The sequence below is a fragment of the Ambystoma mexicanum genome, chromosome 5q (assembly GCF_040938575.1).
Source record: "Ambystoma mexicanum isolate Mex_15411 chromosome 5q, UKY_AmexF1_1, whole genome shotgun sequence".
Taxonomy (NCBI): Eukaryota; Metazoa; Chordata; class Amphibia; order Caudata; family Ambystomatidae; genus Ambystoma; species Ambystoma mexicanum.
In genome coordinates, this window is record NC_090933.1 from 706,161,896 (window position 1) to 706,180,208 (window position 18,313).

The window sequence follows — 18,313 nt, forward strand, 5'->3', positions numbered from 1 at the left end:
AGAAAATATGTATCCCTTGACATAAAGCCAGGCAAACATACATACTACAAGTGATCTGCCCAGGATTTTAAAAGGGCAGGCCATTTTACACTTTAAAGGCTCTGCTGCACATGCTATTGGAGGGCAATTCCACTGTAGTTTTGGGGGGTCAAGGGGTGCTTTGGTAGCAAACACATCAAATTAAACCCAATTGAACTTAATAGTGAAGGGCTTGACTTAAAAGGGCACGGGTGCTTCTCCTCGTGTAGGAGTTCTAGGTAGATCCATACACAGCATACAGTCCATTAAAAATGTTTTGAATTCAAGACCACTGTACAGCATTGAGGAACACACAAAATCCAACCCACCAGAATACATATCACGTTTTCACTAACTCCCATCCTCTGGAACACGCTCTGGTTTACCATTTTGCACACAAACTATCAAAGAGCTTGCACCTATACAGGTTCCGAAATTGAGGGGAGCTTGGAGCCATTTAGCTCCTGCCTATAGCCTAGGAGAGCCTGGTTATCTTAAAACAGTTACCATTAGCTACTTTCGGCTCCCCAGGCCACTGATGCCGACAGACAACTATGTGAATTTAACTCTGCATTTGGAGCAATGTTTGAATAAATATTAGGACACCTCTTTATGACATTTAAAGCATAAGAGGTCATAAATAATTATATGTTTGCCTCTTATGTGGATGGTAGATTTGCATAACGCTATGTACTAGCTCCTCTTCCCCAGCGGTAGCTTCTGGTGACTAGTTACTGCTAGACTGCGATTAATCCAATGGAGAAGTCGCAGATTCCCCGGTGGTGGCCTCCTCCCATGTGGCCAGAGGACGGCAACTGCTACCTGATCCTGACCGGGGTGACTTTATGGGGGAGGATCATATGGGAGGCGCCAACTACAGGGGAGATGTCATGACTTCATTGGACAAGATGCAGTATCTCCCCTTTCCCATGAAGAAGACCCAATAATACCAAAAGCCCTCATGGCATACTGCCAATTGCTTGTTCGCCCTTGTAGAAGTATTAGAGAAACCTCTTCTTCATATCTTTCTGGTCAAATGCCTAACTACGACAAACACATACAAAGTTAACAAAATATCTTTTTCATCCAAAGTACCTTTTTGTAAAATCAGTAATAAGAACTGGTAAATGACTCCTATGGACTTCAAATCACAGAATTCCCCCAAGTACTGAGACGAGGTGTATGCAAGAGTTTGAAAGAAATACCAAAAGCATGAAACCTAAGGTGCAGTCTAGTTGTTTTGCTAAAGCACCTGTGCGCGGGACATTTAAACCTGGCGAGCGCCCTATCCGAGGAGGCAGTGGAGCAGGAGATTTTGGCTCCAGTCCATAGGCTCAGAGACACGAAGATCACGTACCAGTGTGGCAGACCAGAGGAGGCCACCACATTAGAGGGAGACAGCGTACCAGAGACAGAAGTGCTGTGGAGATGCTGGGAGCTGCAAGGAAGGCCCTCAGTGTTCGGCAAGTCAAGAAGGTGGCATTTTCCATTTCCGGAGATGCAGGAGAGCACACATGAAACCGCGGATCCGCAAGGGAAGCCGTCAGAAGGTCTATATACTCCAAATTGGAAAGCGGGTGGAAGGAGCCCACCGCAGAAGAGAAAACCAAACCGGAGAGGCTGGAGAAAGCCGGTGAGTCTACCCGAAGCAAGTGGGGATCCGGGGCCTTCTGGCAAACACTCCAACAGCAGTTTGAACCTAATACCATTGAAGAATTGTTTGAATGCAGAAAAGGCAAAGTACACTGCCTAATGAACTGTGAATACCTAAAGTGTAAGTGTGGGCAAACCTTGAACAAACCTTAGCACAAAGCTACTTACAAAACCAACAACAATACACACAGTATAGGTAACACTGACAACTGTAAAGCACATGAGAAGTCCTGGCAAGCAAGATACCAGGTAACTGAGAAATATATATAAAGGTTCTGGCAGGGGAGTATACCAGGCAAACGAAATCCATAAAGTGAAGTCCTGGCAGGCGAGTAGACCAGGCAGTTGACATGCAGAAAGAGCCCTGGGAGGAGAGTACAGCGGGCAGTGGGCATTACATGAGGGAACCTGGCAGGAGAGTATAACAGGCAATTTGCAAGCTCCAGAATTTTAAAGAAACACTGTGTTGGCTGAACCAAAGAAAGATTGGTGTTTATTTTCCGAATAAAGAAAAGACTGATGTTTACATGATTCAGAAAATAAAGACTGATGTTTATTGTCTGAATTAAGAAAAGATTGGTGTTTGTTTTCTGAACCAAGGAAAGATTGATGTTGATTTTCCAAATAAACGAGAAAGTTGAATTAAAGAAAGACAGTCACAGAAATTACTGTTTAAACGTGAACCTTGTGAAACAAAGCAGATAACAAAGCAACTGTTAGTAAAAGAAACTGCTTGCACTAAAGAATCCAGGGGAAGGAATCCATCCTCTGAAAGCAAGGCTTTCACCTTGGAGAACATTTTTGTTGGAATTATTCTTACTTTAGTTGTGAACACTTTTTGCCAGTTTCAAGTTGAAGATCTTTCCTTACACATTTCTATTGTTTTTGTAGTGTGAGGGTCAGGATAGGACGTTTTGGGCGCAAGGACGGCTTTTCAGTTATTGAGGTCCTAACACAGACATATCCTTAGTTTTGATTTATAGCAAGGGAAACTACTCTTTAGCATAGGGTCAGAGAGGCATTTTCCCAACCATTTTCATTTAATAAAATTATTTGACAAAAACATGACAACCTTGTGTCCGGCTCTCATTTCTGACCATTCACAATACCAAAGAGCTGATTGTAGCTCCTGATTATCCAATCCTAATTTGGAGCCCTGCTATAACCTGCTCATATCTCATGCCCCTTCAACCTATACTTCTCAAGTGGAAACTCGCCAGATCCTGTGTGTTCTGCCAATTACAGGCCTGTCTTTCTCTTGTCCATTCCTCTGAAATCCTGGACGGCGTAGTCTTTGATCTCATAGTAGTTTGTGATCCTATTAAAGACTTCTGCATCCTCTTCAAATAGTTTCTGCAGTCACCATTCCACTAAAATGACTTGGTCCCATCTGGCTGTCTTTCTCGCTTCATCAAGCCATGGTCTCCACCATCCTCATTCTCTTAGACCTGTCCACTGCATTTCGTGCCCATCTTCATCCGTCCTACTAATGCTCTCTAACACTGTAATACAGGGCTCTACTCTCTTCTGGATCAACGTTTACCTTTCTCACTGTTACATTTTTACCTCTGAGATCATTGGCATGTTTGATCCCAGTCCTTGCCCAGTAGGCGTCCCTCAGGCTAATACTTGACACTGCACGCTTTAGACTTCCTCCCTTGGGAAATGTATCTCCTCCTTTAGGTGCTTCTAAAATCTCTGAGGATGATAGCCACATTTCTTTCTTCATCCCCATTTTCACATAGAACTTCTCTGAAGATCTCCAATTACCTCTCTGCCATTTGTCTTTGGGTCTTTCACAACGGTATTGGTCCAACTTGTTGGGACCAACTCACTGCAGCCATTTTGTGGCATGTGTTTGATGCATTTTTAGGGGGCTGCTGGGTTAGGTTATTTTAATGTAAAAGTTGGGGAGTTGGGTGAGGAGTGTAAAGTGGCAGTTGCCTCCCATATAAATGCTGTAAAACAATGCAGCAAAACTGACTGTGGTTAGTTGGCCCACTAGGAGTTGTACCAGATCCTTAACAAAGCATTCTCCCAGACCTTGACTTTCATCAAATTGCTCAACAGGTCTTGTCCAGACCATGGGCTCACAGCATTCGCTATAATGAGTATCTCCACCCCCTTCACCTTCCAGGCAGACAATATTATGTCACCCTTCTGCCGCAGGTCTTGGTTCAGAAAGGACTTTCCCTTTAGGTCCTGCTTCCTTGGCACAGGACCAAATGGTAGGTCCTCAACTTTCCAGCAGTCTTAGCTTATGTGGGAATGAGCTCTGGCTTAGCATTCTGCAGGGTCAATACTGCAGGATGGTCAAGGTATGGGCCACCTCTTCACAAATGGTGTGGTCTCCATGTATGAAGAGACTTCTTTCCAAATGCCTTATTTTCATTCTATCTTCCCACCGCTTGTATAGTGCTTCCAGCAAATGTGCATTTGGTTTGGCTTAGGGCACTGTGGATTTGTTTCCAGGTTTTGCATTGATTTTTTACCCACACAGTCTCGAACATATATTTAAATCTTTGTGCAGGGTTTTCTTTGTATTGGTTCCTGCCCATACAGAAATGTAGCTGATGGCGTCACCGCCATCTTGGACTTCTTCGTGGTCTTGTACTGGCATCCTGCAAATACCAGATGGGGCTCTGTGACTGACAACAGACAATCCACCTGACCACGAGGACCGTGGTTGTCCAAACTCTCTAGGGTGTACGTTCAGGGACTTATTCCACTAACAATGGTTTTGTGCTCATGTTGCTGACCACTAGGCTGGCTGGCTTGGCAAAGAGTCTTTCACTAGAAGAAGTGGGTCCAACAAGGGGATCAGTTACCAATGTATGCTCTGGTTTCCTGCTAATAATGCAGCATTAGCAAAGAGGCCAGAGAATGATGGTCTATTTCTTAAGCAGAAATTCTTAGTGGCTTACGGTATTTAAAAGGATGTGTGACAAGGTCAAGTCTTCGACCTTGTCAAAAAGGTTTTAAGTACCACGCGCTAGCTCCATGGGAGGTCGGAAAGAAAGGACTGGTCCAGACTGAGAAACCCAAAGGTGTCTCACCAGCTAGTCCCTGCGGATCTCTCGTTCAGGTGCCCAGGGCACAGCCATCGCCTTTGGATCCAGACCCTGGGGGTGGCCCAGTGCAGGAGGATCACCTGGGTGAGGGGGTACATGGGGAGTGGGACACCAGATGGTGAGACGGAGTATCCCTCTCTTCCCTGTAACACCTTTATCCCATCCTATCTGATGGGGTATTTAGAAGCCCCGCCCCCTTTGTCCCCCTTTTCCTGTATAAGCACTTTCTTACAGACAGCCCGCACGGGGAGAAAACAGACTAACACCCGAGCCGTGTGCATGACCTGTCCCGATACTATGGTCAGGCGAGGTCAGGCAATCATCGACAATCACTCACACATGACTTCCATTACACTTCCCCACACTAATAAAAGGCGGAGCACAAGAGCACACTCTGAGCGAGGCAAAACACACAAAGGTACAGCAGTTTAGAGTTGGCAGTTGAACGAGGGGAGAAAGATGGACGGCACAAGAGATTCATGAGAGGGGCAACACTCTTGACCTCGTTGAAGCTGTTACTTTCAAGAAACCTTCAAGGCAGAAAACATGAGACCAAAAAACAAGGCTAAAGAATCCTGCAGTGTGTGTCAGAGATATTGAGGGTCCTCCCGTGTGACTGACCAAGGCCGGGAGGATCAGCAAACGCTGTGGTATCGTCCTTGGATCTAAGAACAAAGAAGCGACAGAGAACACAGCCAGTGAGTTTGGGAGACCAGTTTGTGTTGAAGTCAAGGTTGCAAGCGGCAACATTGTAAAGGGAGCGCTGGAAGGAACATTGTTAAACGCGTGTGATGAAAGACGTGAGTGAAGCTAAATTGCTGGTGAATATTTGAACATTAGAAGAAAAGATACAATACGGTTGACAGAGTGGTCCGGCACAGTACATGTGCTCAATCGAAGGTCCCTGTACGGTATCTTCACGAAAGAAAACAAAATCAGAAGATCGATGTGAAGTGTACATTGTGTGAGGTGAATCGAAGTGGTCCGGCAACGGTTTAAGCAAAACCCCTTGCATATTCAAAAGTCTTCGACTCTGGTATCAAACGGGGATCTGAGCCCGAACGAGGGAGATCCATGGTCAAAGCCCAAATGAGGGAGCCCAAGTTGTGAATCTTGTACTAAAAGGGGATCTGAGCCTGGACAAGGGGGACCCATGGTCCGAGCACGAAGGAGAGAGACCAGTCTTGAACTTGTGAAAGTGAAACCTTGACAAAGGAACAGAACTTTTTGGTGTTTTGTTTGCTGCATCAGGCCCTCCGCTTTAAAAGACTGTCACTGCAAGAGAGACTTTGGCAGAAGGCCCTGATGCCAATGTGTTAAACTGTTACCTCGTGACCAAGAAGCTAGAGTGTGTGCGAAGCCTGCACATGCCGCCTTTCCCTGTGCTGAAAACATGGGGAAGGGAAGATAACTGCTCAACTATCTTTTCTTTTGCGTACATTGTTATCCCACACCATGTGTATTTAGAAGTAAGGATTGGCAATAGGTTTATAGGCCCTTTTATTTTGACAGACTCCACTAGGTCGTAGCTTGCTGCCATCCTTAGATTTAGGTTTAGATAGACGTTTTACCAACCCATTGAAGTTCAATAAACACCTTTGAACTGTGATCACTTGTGTCTGTCTTCACTGTTTGATACCATGCCTTCCTTACAAGACTCAGCTCTAAATGACACTCCAATCAAACAGGCCGCAAGCCCTACCTTTCCAATGTGTGCCCTTTTGCTTATGTGCAGATCCATGACTCCAGCCTCGCCTGCGAGTGCCTATGCTCACCAGTATTCCTTTACCATTTCAGATGCTGACAAGAGTGAGAAGAGGACCCAGCGAGCACCAGAAGAAAAGAAGCCAGAAAAACCTAAACCAGTTACTGGCATGCACAAAGCTCCAGTGCTGCAGCAAACTGATGACTGCAACATAGCGGTTACTGAGAGAGTAAGGCCGACTATAGCTCTGCCACAGTAGAGACCAGCCATGCAGCAGCACTGAGCGGCTGCACAACGAACAGGATCAGCAAAGTCCACAGTTAGTCCTGCAACGAAATACAATCAACTACACCACCATGGAGGGGAAAGTGCCCCACACTTACCCTAGGTGTCCTCACATATGTGACCCTGAGAACAAACCTTGGCATCAGTTTTCCATCACCATGGGATTTCCCGGGCAACAAATCCGTGCACAGAAAGTGGGTGGGGCTAACCTCCGCTTTTAAGTATTTCTGCACACATACATGCCCAGGGAGAGGAAGTAAGCAAGGAGATTATGTAGGGGCAGCTGCCCAACCCTCAACAGGGGAGAAATATATAAGCAAAAGGCACAAAACAGTAAGTGTGGGTGAATCGAGCGAGGTCAGAAGAGAAGGTGTATGTTAACCAAGAGTTCAGCAGGACGACGGAGGGAGCGGCAGCTTGTGGAGAAGAGTTTTGTAGCAGGCAAGGCATTGGCTTAAGAGTGATAGTGGTTCTGTAGAGTGAATGTGCATGGGTGTGGAGTGTGAGGTGTGTGTGTATAGAGAGGCCATCGTAAGGTGTGAATGTGAGAAGTCTGGTGCAGAGTGAAAGGAAGGCGATTGAGTAGTAGTAGTGTGGAGTGGGAGAATTGTAGTAATGTGGGAGGAGTAGTAGTGTGGGACGAGGAGTAGTAGTAGTGCGGGAGGAATGGTAGAGTAAGAGGAGTTCAGAATGAGTTAACATGAAAGGATGGAGGCAGGAGAGAGGAGGAGTGAATTGTAGGAGTGACAGGATGTTGATGGGGACGAGACAGGGGAGGAGCAGGTAGAGTCGAAGGGAGTGGTGAAGGTGGACATAAGTGGAACAAGGTGAATCTTACAGAGTAGCTGTAAGACACGCATTCCTAACTTTCGCTATTAGAACACTAATCTGTGTTGAGAGAAGACAGATAAAGTTATGAAGTCCCTGAAGGAGCTAGTGAGTTTGCTTTCAGGGAGAACAACTTTACTATAAGGCAGCTAATATACAGAAGGGGTCAACAATCGGTAGTTCTAACCAGGTGTTACAGACACCCGGTTTAGGGAGGAGGTTTGTGGGACGTGAGAAAGAGGGCCGGCCAAAGGACCCACAAAGAATGTAATAGATATCTTAACCTGTCTTTAGAGAGCGCCTTCTGTGCCATCTGTAGCACAGGGCTCTTTATCCTTTTTGGGGTTGTACTACCGTGCCTTGGTTCTAGTGACAGCATCCCACTCCGTCCACCCTCAGGTGGCCACATCGAGTGTCTACCGGAACAACCTAGTGCCTAGCTGGTCAGCCCTCTCGCATAGGCTATTGGGAAGAACTTGTAATGCACCACATATGTTACTATGTGTTTCTACTGCGCCTAATTAAAAAAGAAAAATGGGCATATTACACTGGCAAAAATGGAGCAGCTCATTGAGCCTTCACAGTCAATGCTTTTAATCAGAGCCATACAACTAAGAATAAGTGAGAGGGCACCTCCAACTGGCATTTTAAAGGAATAAGCCATTCCTGTGCAACCAGTTGTCTTACTCGGGCACAGGAGGGAAGATTGTAATTTTCAGAGCAATTTGCCTCTGACTGTCCTAAGAGAAACCGGCCTCAGGGGAGGTAGTGTGTGCAGTAAACAGGCATAAAGCCAACAGGAGGAAAGGATTTACCAGACTCTCAGAAGACAACAACCTGTAGGATTTTCTAGAGAAGAAACTAAAGTTTATGCCACCCCCCCCGCCCCTCCGCATTCGTGCGTTCGACCGATGTCTTCCAGCGAGCACAAAGACTTTACAAGTACAAAGGCAATTGGACGAGGGTTTCGGAGTACGCCTTTTTGTGAAATCGTTTTTCTTTTTACTAGATGCTACTGCATAGGTGTGTTGCAGTGACTTCTGAGAATAGAATCTGTGCACATTCCACGGGAACCAGAACACTGACGTAGACAACAGACCAAACCTGTCTGACCAGTTTTATGCAATGCTACTTGCTTTAAACGGGCACGACTGGCTCCTGGTTTCCACCGATAAGGTTTCTTTAGTAGCCTCTCAAAAGAGGGAGCTTCTTACCAATAATTCACCAAAAGATCCCAGTCCCCTGTTTTGCACTAACTTTCTGAGACTGCTCACAGTAACTAATAGTTTACATAACTGAAATCCTTTTGGTTATTTGCCGTTTTAGTTCAGTTTGTTCATGATTACACAATGATTTGCCATCTTTGTAGTTTTATGTCCCATAACATATATGGTAATCCAGCAACCATTTTTTTTAATTATGCCCATCTACTTAAACAATACAAAATGCGCAGTCACATACAAAATAAATCAGAATTGAGCGGTTCACACCGACGTGGCTGGGTTGGTTCCACACGCTAGGACAAACTTTATAGTCATTTTCAAAATGATGCTCTGCGGTCATCCATTTTACAGTCATCTTGGAAAGGACAAAGTCTAAACAAATTAAACATTTTATCATGCACCTGTCTATCATGCAAGTTAAATGCACTAAAACGCGATATAGCAAGTGGATTCATGTTACTTTAGTAATTGGCATACGTTGCATTGTAACTGCTTAATTTTGCATGGTTGTTTAGAATGAAGGTTAGTCAATCTAGGTTTGCTGGAGTTCTCCAGTAATTATTGTAAAATAATGCATCACTAGCAGCCATCAGTGTACAACTGATCGATTTCCAAGTGATTTGGCAATGTAGGGCACCTGCAAAATACTGTACAAGAGTAGTTTCATGCAATACAGGTTTGAGCTTCCAGCGCCTTACTGCTGTAATACCCAGTTATCGCAAAGAAGACTCATTGGTCTACATGCATTCCAGTACTATGTGTGGCTCTGGTGTGTAATATTGTAATGCACAATAGTTGGGGGGTCTAATGCATAAATGACAAAAATGAACTCTGAATTTCAGTTTTATGGACTGTGCCAAATCCAGAGAATTAGTCGCACCCTTTTGGGACAAGGAAGGTGAGCCCCCGACGCAAAACCTTTCCTAAGGGGCAGGGCAAGCGGGAGCTTACTTGGTGGTGATTGCCTCCCCTCCTCTAGAGGAGGAAGAATCACCAGGTGAGAAGTTGGTAACATTTCCAACTACCAGCGTCCCAATTGTTTGTTGGACACCTGGGGGCTGAACACAATAACGTACAGCAGCCTTTAAGTGTGCTAGGTTTGGCTGCTGACCCCATCTTGCTGCCAAAACAGAACTAATGGTTTTACATCTCTCATTGCAGAGAAGAGCGTAAAAGGGCTAAGACCCTTCCCAGAGCCCAGGGAACGCTGTCCAACCTATGCAAGCGGAAAAAGCCCAAGGCACCCTGGTGAGAAAAGTGGTTCCACAGTTATACGAGCAGCCCATCACCCAACGAAGAATGCCACGGAAAAGCAGATACGCAGTTATCACAGAATAGAGAAAGGAGAGCGGCAGAGCTCTGAGGCATTCCAAGGAAGGGAGAGAACAATATGAGGCAGACTAAAGGGGAAACCAAATCACAGAACGCTGCAGAGTCCAGGCAGGCAAAGGGCCCAAGCAACCCTGGTTTCCAGAAGAGAGTCTGAACCGCCACAATGAAGCACTGCAGCTGGAGAACCGACGACCGCAGAAGTGTGGTTCCGCAGTTACCATAGCAGCACCCTAACCCGACTAACGCCACAGAAGAGCACGTACACGGTTAGCATAGAAGAGGGTGACAGAGCTCTGGGGCACTCCACAAAGGGGTGAGGACAATATGAGGCAGGCTAAAGAGCCAGAGAGCCGATAGCAGAGACCTGAAAGAAACCGAAAACGAAAATCTGTTGCTTCAAAAGAGTTTAAATACCCTGGAGGGGCGACCAAGAGACACTTGCTACAAAAGTGAAGGATTTACAAGTTCAAGTCTTGCAATTAAGGAACACCCTTCCTAAGTTAAGCAAGACTTAGTTGAGGGGGATCAGGCAGCCTCTTTTGTACCGAAACTCAAGGAACTTGTTTGAACTGTATGAGGAAGCAGATCAAGATGAGAATTTAAGAGACATCTTTGGGAGGGGGGTCATGCACCAGGCAGCACAAGCCGAAAGAAAGGGGGGTAATAAAACACTTCTCTAGGCTGAGTTATGTTTTCATTATTAGAGGGAGGGTCCATTCACAGGGTAGCTAGGTTTGGACTGAGGCCAAGGTTTATTTGTGTAAAACGCACTGCCAAGCACCCTTTTGTTCTTTCCTAGTATAGGAAACCTTTATCATCACCGAAGCAAATATAGTGGAGGCCTTTTCTTTAATAAACTTGAGACCCTTGAAAATATGTCTTCTTGTCCCTTTCCCCATGTCTGACATACCACAGGACATATTCGTTTCAAATGTGTCTGTACAGCGTTTGTAGAATTCTCCAAAACTACCATGCTGTGCGCCTCTCTTCAGAAGTCACTTGAATTTTTAAGGCAAATAATCAATGATGGTGAAACTGCCTTTAAGCCAATTAAATATTTAAACTCTAGCATATGCCAATTTCTTACATTTGCCATCACCAAAGAAAAATGACATAAAACGTAATGTTAGTGGATACCCAACAGAATATGGGACAACATATTTATCCTATTAACTGCAATGAAGAGATTTCCCAGCATCAATTTAACACTTTCAGTTTTGAAACACATGGCGACATCCAACTGGAGACAAAAGGAAGGCAAACTGGTCGAATGGAACAAAATTGTCAGTCAACCCAGGAAACTTGGTTACATGACTAGATTAGATTGTGAAACTAAATTCTTGCTCTTTACTGTGCATTTGATCTTTTTTTCTGGAATTCGACTTTTCTCGGCGCACTGCCCGTTGCGCATTATAAAAAAAAATATTTAACATAACATAACTAGACACCACAAGATAAAATTATGATTTCTCTGGCAAATCACCATGTCCAACTACTTTCTCTTAAATTCCAAAACATAAGGAGTGCTTAGGAACATTAAATTCCCCAGAAATAAGCATTGCTTTAATCCTGTAAATTACATTTAAGGAGAACGCAAACCTCACTGGTTAGAGAGCTCAGTGATAGTAACGGCATTTCTAATTTCATGCAGAATGGATCTTTATCGACCATCACTTACGCTTGTCCAGCGAAGTATCAACAGTTGCTCTAGCTGCAGTTGCATTCATAAAAGGCTCCATTTTCTATAGAATGCGAGCGTAGTATATTATTTTCGAACCATCTGATCACTTTAAGCTTGCATTTTTAAGTGTTGAACCAATATTGTCAGTTCGTCAACTTATCTTTCATCTTCAAGCAACTTCAAGGGTTGCCAAGGAAAAGGTTCAATACAGGAGTGTAGCAATACTTGGATCTGTTTCAGAGCCGTACGCAATAAAATACAAGATATTTTACACATTTTATTAACAATGAATAGTATTTCATTTATTGTACATCTTTAAGCTTGAGGTATATTACCATCGTCCACAAGGTATTAGGAACATATTTGCCACTTTATATTACATATTTGAGCGTGATTCTTTTTCTGCATCTCATTGGTTTAATTTCACTTGCGTAGGTATGGTAGTTAAGGAACTTAAACAATGGACCGTTTTACAGTATAGACTTTTGTGACTATGTGCCTTCTGATGTTTAGCTGTGAACAGTTTGCCGTACAAAGAATGGGGAAAGGGAGTGTTTTGTTTTCTGTCGCCTGTACCTTTTAGGCAAATACTATAGTTCTATCCATATCTGCTTAGAATATTTGTGCTTTTATATCGCTATGACTGCCTTGTGCCTTTTCCAGTGTTTTATTGCATATTGGTTTTGAAAGAAATGAGTGCATTTGTCCATGCATGTGTTCTCCCCGTTTATGGCTAGAGTTTGAGATTTGGCTCCTGTATACCTGTAAATGTTCATAGCTACATATCAGTGATGTTTAAGGGGACTCAAAACATGTGATCCCCAACAGTTTTGTTGTTTATATTTTACTAACAAAAACTGCTTGACTGCAATGTTTAGTAAATATCTTGCTATGAAACACGTGCATTCTAATGTTTGACTCTATGGTGTTCAAATGACAATGTACAATAATAATGCAAATAGTTGCACAGTAGATTTGAAGAACTTGTAAAATAATCTTTACAAAAAAAAATCACTTCTGCACAAGTATACTAATGCTACCTTGGGTCATACTGGTTTTCTATGTCTTGTGCATTGGTTTATTCAAAATGAATTATTTAATATCATAACTGTACACATACAACTAGTTAAATAAACTGACCATGAAATCTACAGGTATTGAGAGTTTTAGAAGAATTCCTGATGCAAGCTATCGCTCTCGTTGAGATGAGGTTAAATCGAATTCTCAGGAATACATTCCTGTACTGTGCATCAGGGAACATCTCCAAATAGCTGTGAACGTGGTCGTATTTATTGGTCTCTAGAGCAATAGGTTTATATAATTTATATTGAACTCGAGTCACAGCTGATACACCAGTCACATTCATACAATTTCATCTCAACTGCTACTGGATTTAGAGCCAGATCATGTCAAGCTAGATTCAGCAGGTCAAAAAGTTCTTGACATTTTGCTTAAAGGGCCCCAACATTTCTGGCCTAGGTTTCTCCGTCTTCAATAAAAGCTCATAATATAGCACATTTTCACTCGACACAATAATGCTCCTATAAAAAAGTAATATTCTCCATAATTAGTCAGCATACAAAGAGACAAGGCCAAGTTTGTATCGTAAAACTATAATAAGCACACAATTGGGTAGCGTAAGTGCCTTGCGCAATATTTTCCTTTGTAGTGGCCCAAATTTAATAGAATATGCGAAGCTACTATGACGAATCAAGGGTATTTGTCCCTTCTCCCCAAGAAGGAGTCTCTCCCTTTGAGGCTAGGGAGGAGAGCCCGCTCCACAAGTGTCATGCATGCTGGACGCTACGCTCGTAGGACAGCGAGACCGTTCTACTCCAAATGGAGGCTATTCGATACGTTACCGGGAAAACGACGTTTACACTTTTCACGTCGCTAACTTCACGTGACTTTTGCTTCGTCACGTGAACTACGGTATTACGTATTTAAGCAGCGTAGAAACTTCACTCGCTGCTTCTGATCGTCTCTATTGGCGTTGTGTAGCTGAACCTCTGATCTACATCCTGGCATAATCCTACAGCTACTTTTGGGCCTTCGATAGCGTGTGTTCCGCCACACGCTGATTCCTGGAGCTATCCCTTCGCGTGAAAATCCACACGCGCTCTTCTGTCTTCACACGCGGCTGGCCAAGGCTGCGTGAATCCTGCTCGCGTGTAAAATCCACACGCGCTCTTCTGTCTTCAAGTGCGGCTGGCCACGGCTGCGTGAATCCTGCCCGCGTGTAGAATCCACACGCGCTCTTCGTCTTCAAGTGCGGCTGGCCCCGGCTGCGCGAATCCTGCCCGCGTGTAAAATCCACACGCGCTCTTCGTCTTCAAGTGCGGCTGGCCAAGGCTGCGCGAATCCTGCCCGCGCGGAAATCCACACGCGTACGTTGTCTTCACACGCGGCTGGCCAAGGCTGCGTGAATCCTGCCCGCGTGTAGAATCCACACGCGCTCTTCGTCTTCAAGTGTGGCTGGCCAAGGCTGCGCGAATCCTGCCCGCGTGTAAATCCACACGCGCACGTTGTCTTCACACGCGGCTGGCCCAGGCAGCGCGAATCCTGCCCGCGTGTAAATCCACACGCGCACGTTGTCTTCACACGCGGCTGGCCCAGGCAGCGCGAATCCTGCCCGCGTGTAAATCCACACGCTCACGTTGTCTTCAAACGCTATTTTCTTCTAACTCCTGCATCTGTGGAATTAACAGAAGGATTGATCCCTAAAGTGGGAAGGAAGCCTTTCAAGGATCATTGGAAGTGACTTTGAACTGAACTTTGGACGCTATCCTGTGGTGAATTCAACCCGTATCTAGCGTGAGCCTCGTTCCGTTCGGGATAAGTCTCCCTTACTAATTTTCCCTTCCCTGTCGTTTTGTTCTTCATTTCAAATCCATCAAGAGACTTCTGGATTGTTCTACCCAGAGATACAGGTCAGTGTGATCATTCCTGTCATTATCTAATTCATCATACTCAGATTGGAGCAGTTATTCATGATACTTTAATTTGTCCTAGGCTGGATTACTATACCTTACCTACGCCCTTTCCAGTGATCCATCGCTCTGCCTGTTTTATCAGCCAGAGGGTTGTATCATTTGGAAGGTCTTTGTTGACTTCACGACTATCAAGTCGGGTGAACAGGGATCCGGAAGACCCTACCTCCTGTATCCTTTTGAGTATTGTATCCTTTTCAGTTGATACTTTGGTACATTTCTGACAACAAGACCCTCCCGAAGGGTCTGCGCAAGTGGGACCTCACTGGGAGAGACTCCCCTTTGGGGACAGGGATTCACGTTCCTATGAGGAACTCGCTAGACCCTCCGGCCTAGTGGCATATTTGGGATTATCAGATTCTAAGAACATTATAGCACCCCGATCCTTGGCTGAAGGTAGAACTAAAATGTACCCTGATGAACAAGGGAAAGGATATGTCTCTTTAAGAAAAGATATTCAAATAACTGAGATGAGGAGACTGAAAGAGGAGAGCACACAGAGGAGGAAGCACTAGCGCAAGCAGGGAAAGCCCCCTGACACCAGGTGGAGGTTGAGTGTTCGGGGAGAGCATCAGAGCCCGCAACTCTGCAAAAGCTCCTGAATGCCAGAGGGAAACGCTGGAGACCCAGTGTTTACTGGCAGAAAGAATCCGAGGAGAGGTGAATGCTAATCCCTGTGGTGCCGTGACCACGACAGCTTTGTGGTCGGCCGTGCAGCCATTCAACACCACCAAAGTCACCCAGCTGGAAAGTCCAAGACACGCCCTGCTACCCATAGCCATACCTGGTTGCAACAAGGGTAAAGCCCAAGGATGGCTCAGTGGTAACATCAAGAAGGACGGGAAGCCGAACGGAAGACACCAACCAGTCTGGAGTTTCTGTATAGATTTCAGGAAATTAAATTCCATTTCGATCTTTGACAACTACACTATGCCGTGGATTGATGATCTTTTCGAAAAACTAGGTTCGCCAAGTATAAATCAACACTCGACTTGGCAACTGGCAAGTTCTGATAAATCCACCCGATAAGGAAAACACAGCCTTTTCAACTCCACAAGGCCTATTCTAATTTAAGGTTTTACTTACCCTTTGGCTTGCATGTAGTTCCGGCCACTTTTCAATGTTTGATGGACAATACACTGAGCTCTATCAGCCGTGTCCTCCGGAGAGCAGGCCTAAGAGCAAATCCCTGAAAATGTCATCTGGCCCAGTTCATGGTAAATAGCTAAGATTTTTCATTGGGAATGGCCTAATCCAACCCCAGGCTAGGAAAGTGGTGAAGGTGGTAGTGAAAGAGAAACTAGGGGGGAAAGATCATGGAATTCTTTCAGCTAAATGACATGGGTGAAAACATTTTTAGCCATTAAAAAGGCATACAGAAATATAAGGGGGAGACTACAGCTTTTGCAAACGACAAAAGCGGAAAAAGGTTTACTATATGCAAACCAAAAATATAATGTAAAAGCGAATAAAACTGACCGATTGCTCGCCAGGCAGCCAAGGCAAAACAAGGTATCAAACTATTTTAGGTGTAAAAGATACCCATGGGGAACTGGTTACAACAACCCCACAGATACTTACACAATTCAGGGATTTTTACTCCACTCAATCATATACCCCAAATACTACAGCTCAAAATACATATCTAAATTATGTTAAGTTTTAATTATTACACCTCAGGTACGTCAACAGCTTGAATAAGAGATGTCGAATGAGGAAATCTCACAGGTAATCCAAAGCCTCCCTCTAAATAAGGCTCCATGTCCTGATGGATACTCAGACCCATTCTTTAAAACTTATCAATCGCTGCTGGCTCCAAGATTGACAAAATTATATAACTCATTTAAGGATACCAGACCTATAACTCCCTCAATCGAGGAAGCTAAAATAATAAGTTTTCCAAAACCTGATAAAGACCCCACAGCGTGTGGCTCATACCGACCCATTGCCTTGATTAACCTTGATGACAAAATGTACACAAAAATCCTTGCTAACAGACTCGTGGATATTCTACCGTCCCCAATCCTACCTGACCAATCGGGTTTTATTAAACATCGACAAATCCACAATATCATCAGAAGGGTGCGTCTTTTGATCGATAAAACGACTAAGGAGGAACAAACAGGGCTTTTTCCTGACATTAGATGGTGAGAAAGCGTTCGACTGAGTTGAATGGTCATTCCGGTTTCAAACTCTAGAAGCAATGGGATTTGGCCCTAAATTCATGAACATGATTCAAGTGAATCATAAAGACCCTAAAATAAGGCTATTAATTAATGGTCAGATATCACTATATTGCGGAACTAAACGGGGATGCCCACAATCCCCCTTTTGTATGCAATACATTTGGAACCTCTTTTAGCTAAAATTAGGCAAACCGACCAGATTCATGGGATACCATTCGGGGGAGAAAATTACAAAAAATGGCATACGCGGACGATATGCTGATCACAGTCACAGATCTGGTAGAGTCCCTGATGGCAGTCAGGGAGAATTGGAGAATTTGGCAGGGTAGCTGGCTTAAAAATAAATATCACCAAACCTGAAATACTGAATGTGTCTCTTACATTGTCCCAAGAAGTTCAGATGTCAGCTAACACCAAATTTGCTTAGGCAGAGGACCAAATTAAATTGTTAGGAGTATACTTACAGCCACTATACAAAGTACATTTTCCGCCCATTCTTGAGGAACTGCGATTTTACTTTTAAGGTGGGACCCTCTTACAGTTTTCTTGGCTAGGGCGGAAAAAAGAGGTGAAAATGTGAGTACTACCCAAGGTGCTGTATTTATTTCAAGCTCTTCATATACCTATACCGCAATCGTTCGTCCATGAGCTACAAGGGATGATCTTGAAATTTATTTCGAACAATAAAACGCCAAGGATAGCAATGAAAACAATGATCCCTACAAATAAAGGGGGCCTGAGACTTCCCAATTTTGTTAAGTATTACCAGGCAGCACATTTACGGGTGTTGAGATACAGGTTCTCTTCAGTTACTGATAAAAAATGGGCTAGAATGGAAAGGGCAATCTGAGGTTCCCGTATAGCAGAACTATTTTGGCTTCCCAAACAAGATCGCTCCACAAACTTGCATGCTAGCCAAATTACATATTTGGTCGAAAATGTTTGAGACACAGTAGTTAGAAAATACCAAATCACAACAAATTCCTGCCCTTTTACACGAATATTTGACAACCTGCAGTTTAAACCAGGCTTGGAAAAGGGCTCCTTTCCTAAATGGAAAGAATCAAATTGCACTACAATTCGTGATATGTTTCAGGGCACAAACTTCAAATCGTTTGAACAATGTAAAAGGGAGTTAGGATTATCAGAACAGATAGATTCCAATATTTTCAGGTTTGACATTGGCTGATGGCTCCCCAGAACAAAGCTCTGGCCCTCAGTCCGCTAACAGCATTTGAAAAATTCTTGATTACAAGAGAAAAACCTGATCTCCAATCTCTATCGCCTTCTCCAAGAGGAGCTTCTAGAGGGCAGCCTGATGTATGTTCAGAACTTTCAACA

The 18,313-nt window shown here is 44.2% G+C and overlaps 1 protein-coding gene across 14 annotated transcripts in view; it reads right to left on the reverse strand.

The window, feature by feature from the left end:
* NCOA2 (nuclear receptor coactivator 2) overlaps positions 1–18,313 on the reverse strand; it is a 2,606,235-nt gene that overhangs the window by 2,102,803 nt on the left and 485,119 nt on the right. The window contains exon 1 of one of the 14 annotated variants that reach the window (XM_069621173.1): positions 17,437–17,455. The exons of the other annotated variants lie outside the window; for them this stretch is intronic. The gene's annotated coding sequence lies outside the window, so the exon portion shown is untranslated. Of the gene's footprint in view, positions 1–17,436; positions 17,456–18,313 lie in introns of those variants that run through there. 14 annotated transcript variants of the gene reach the window in all.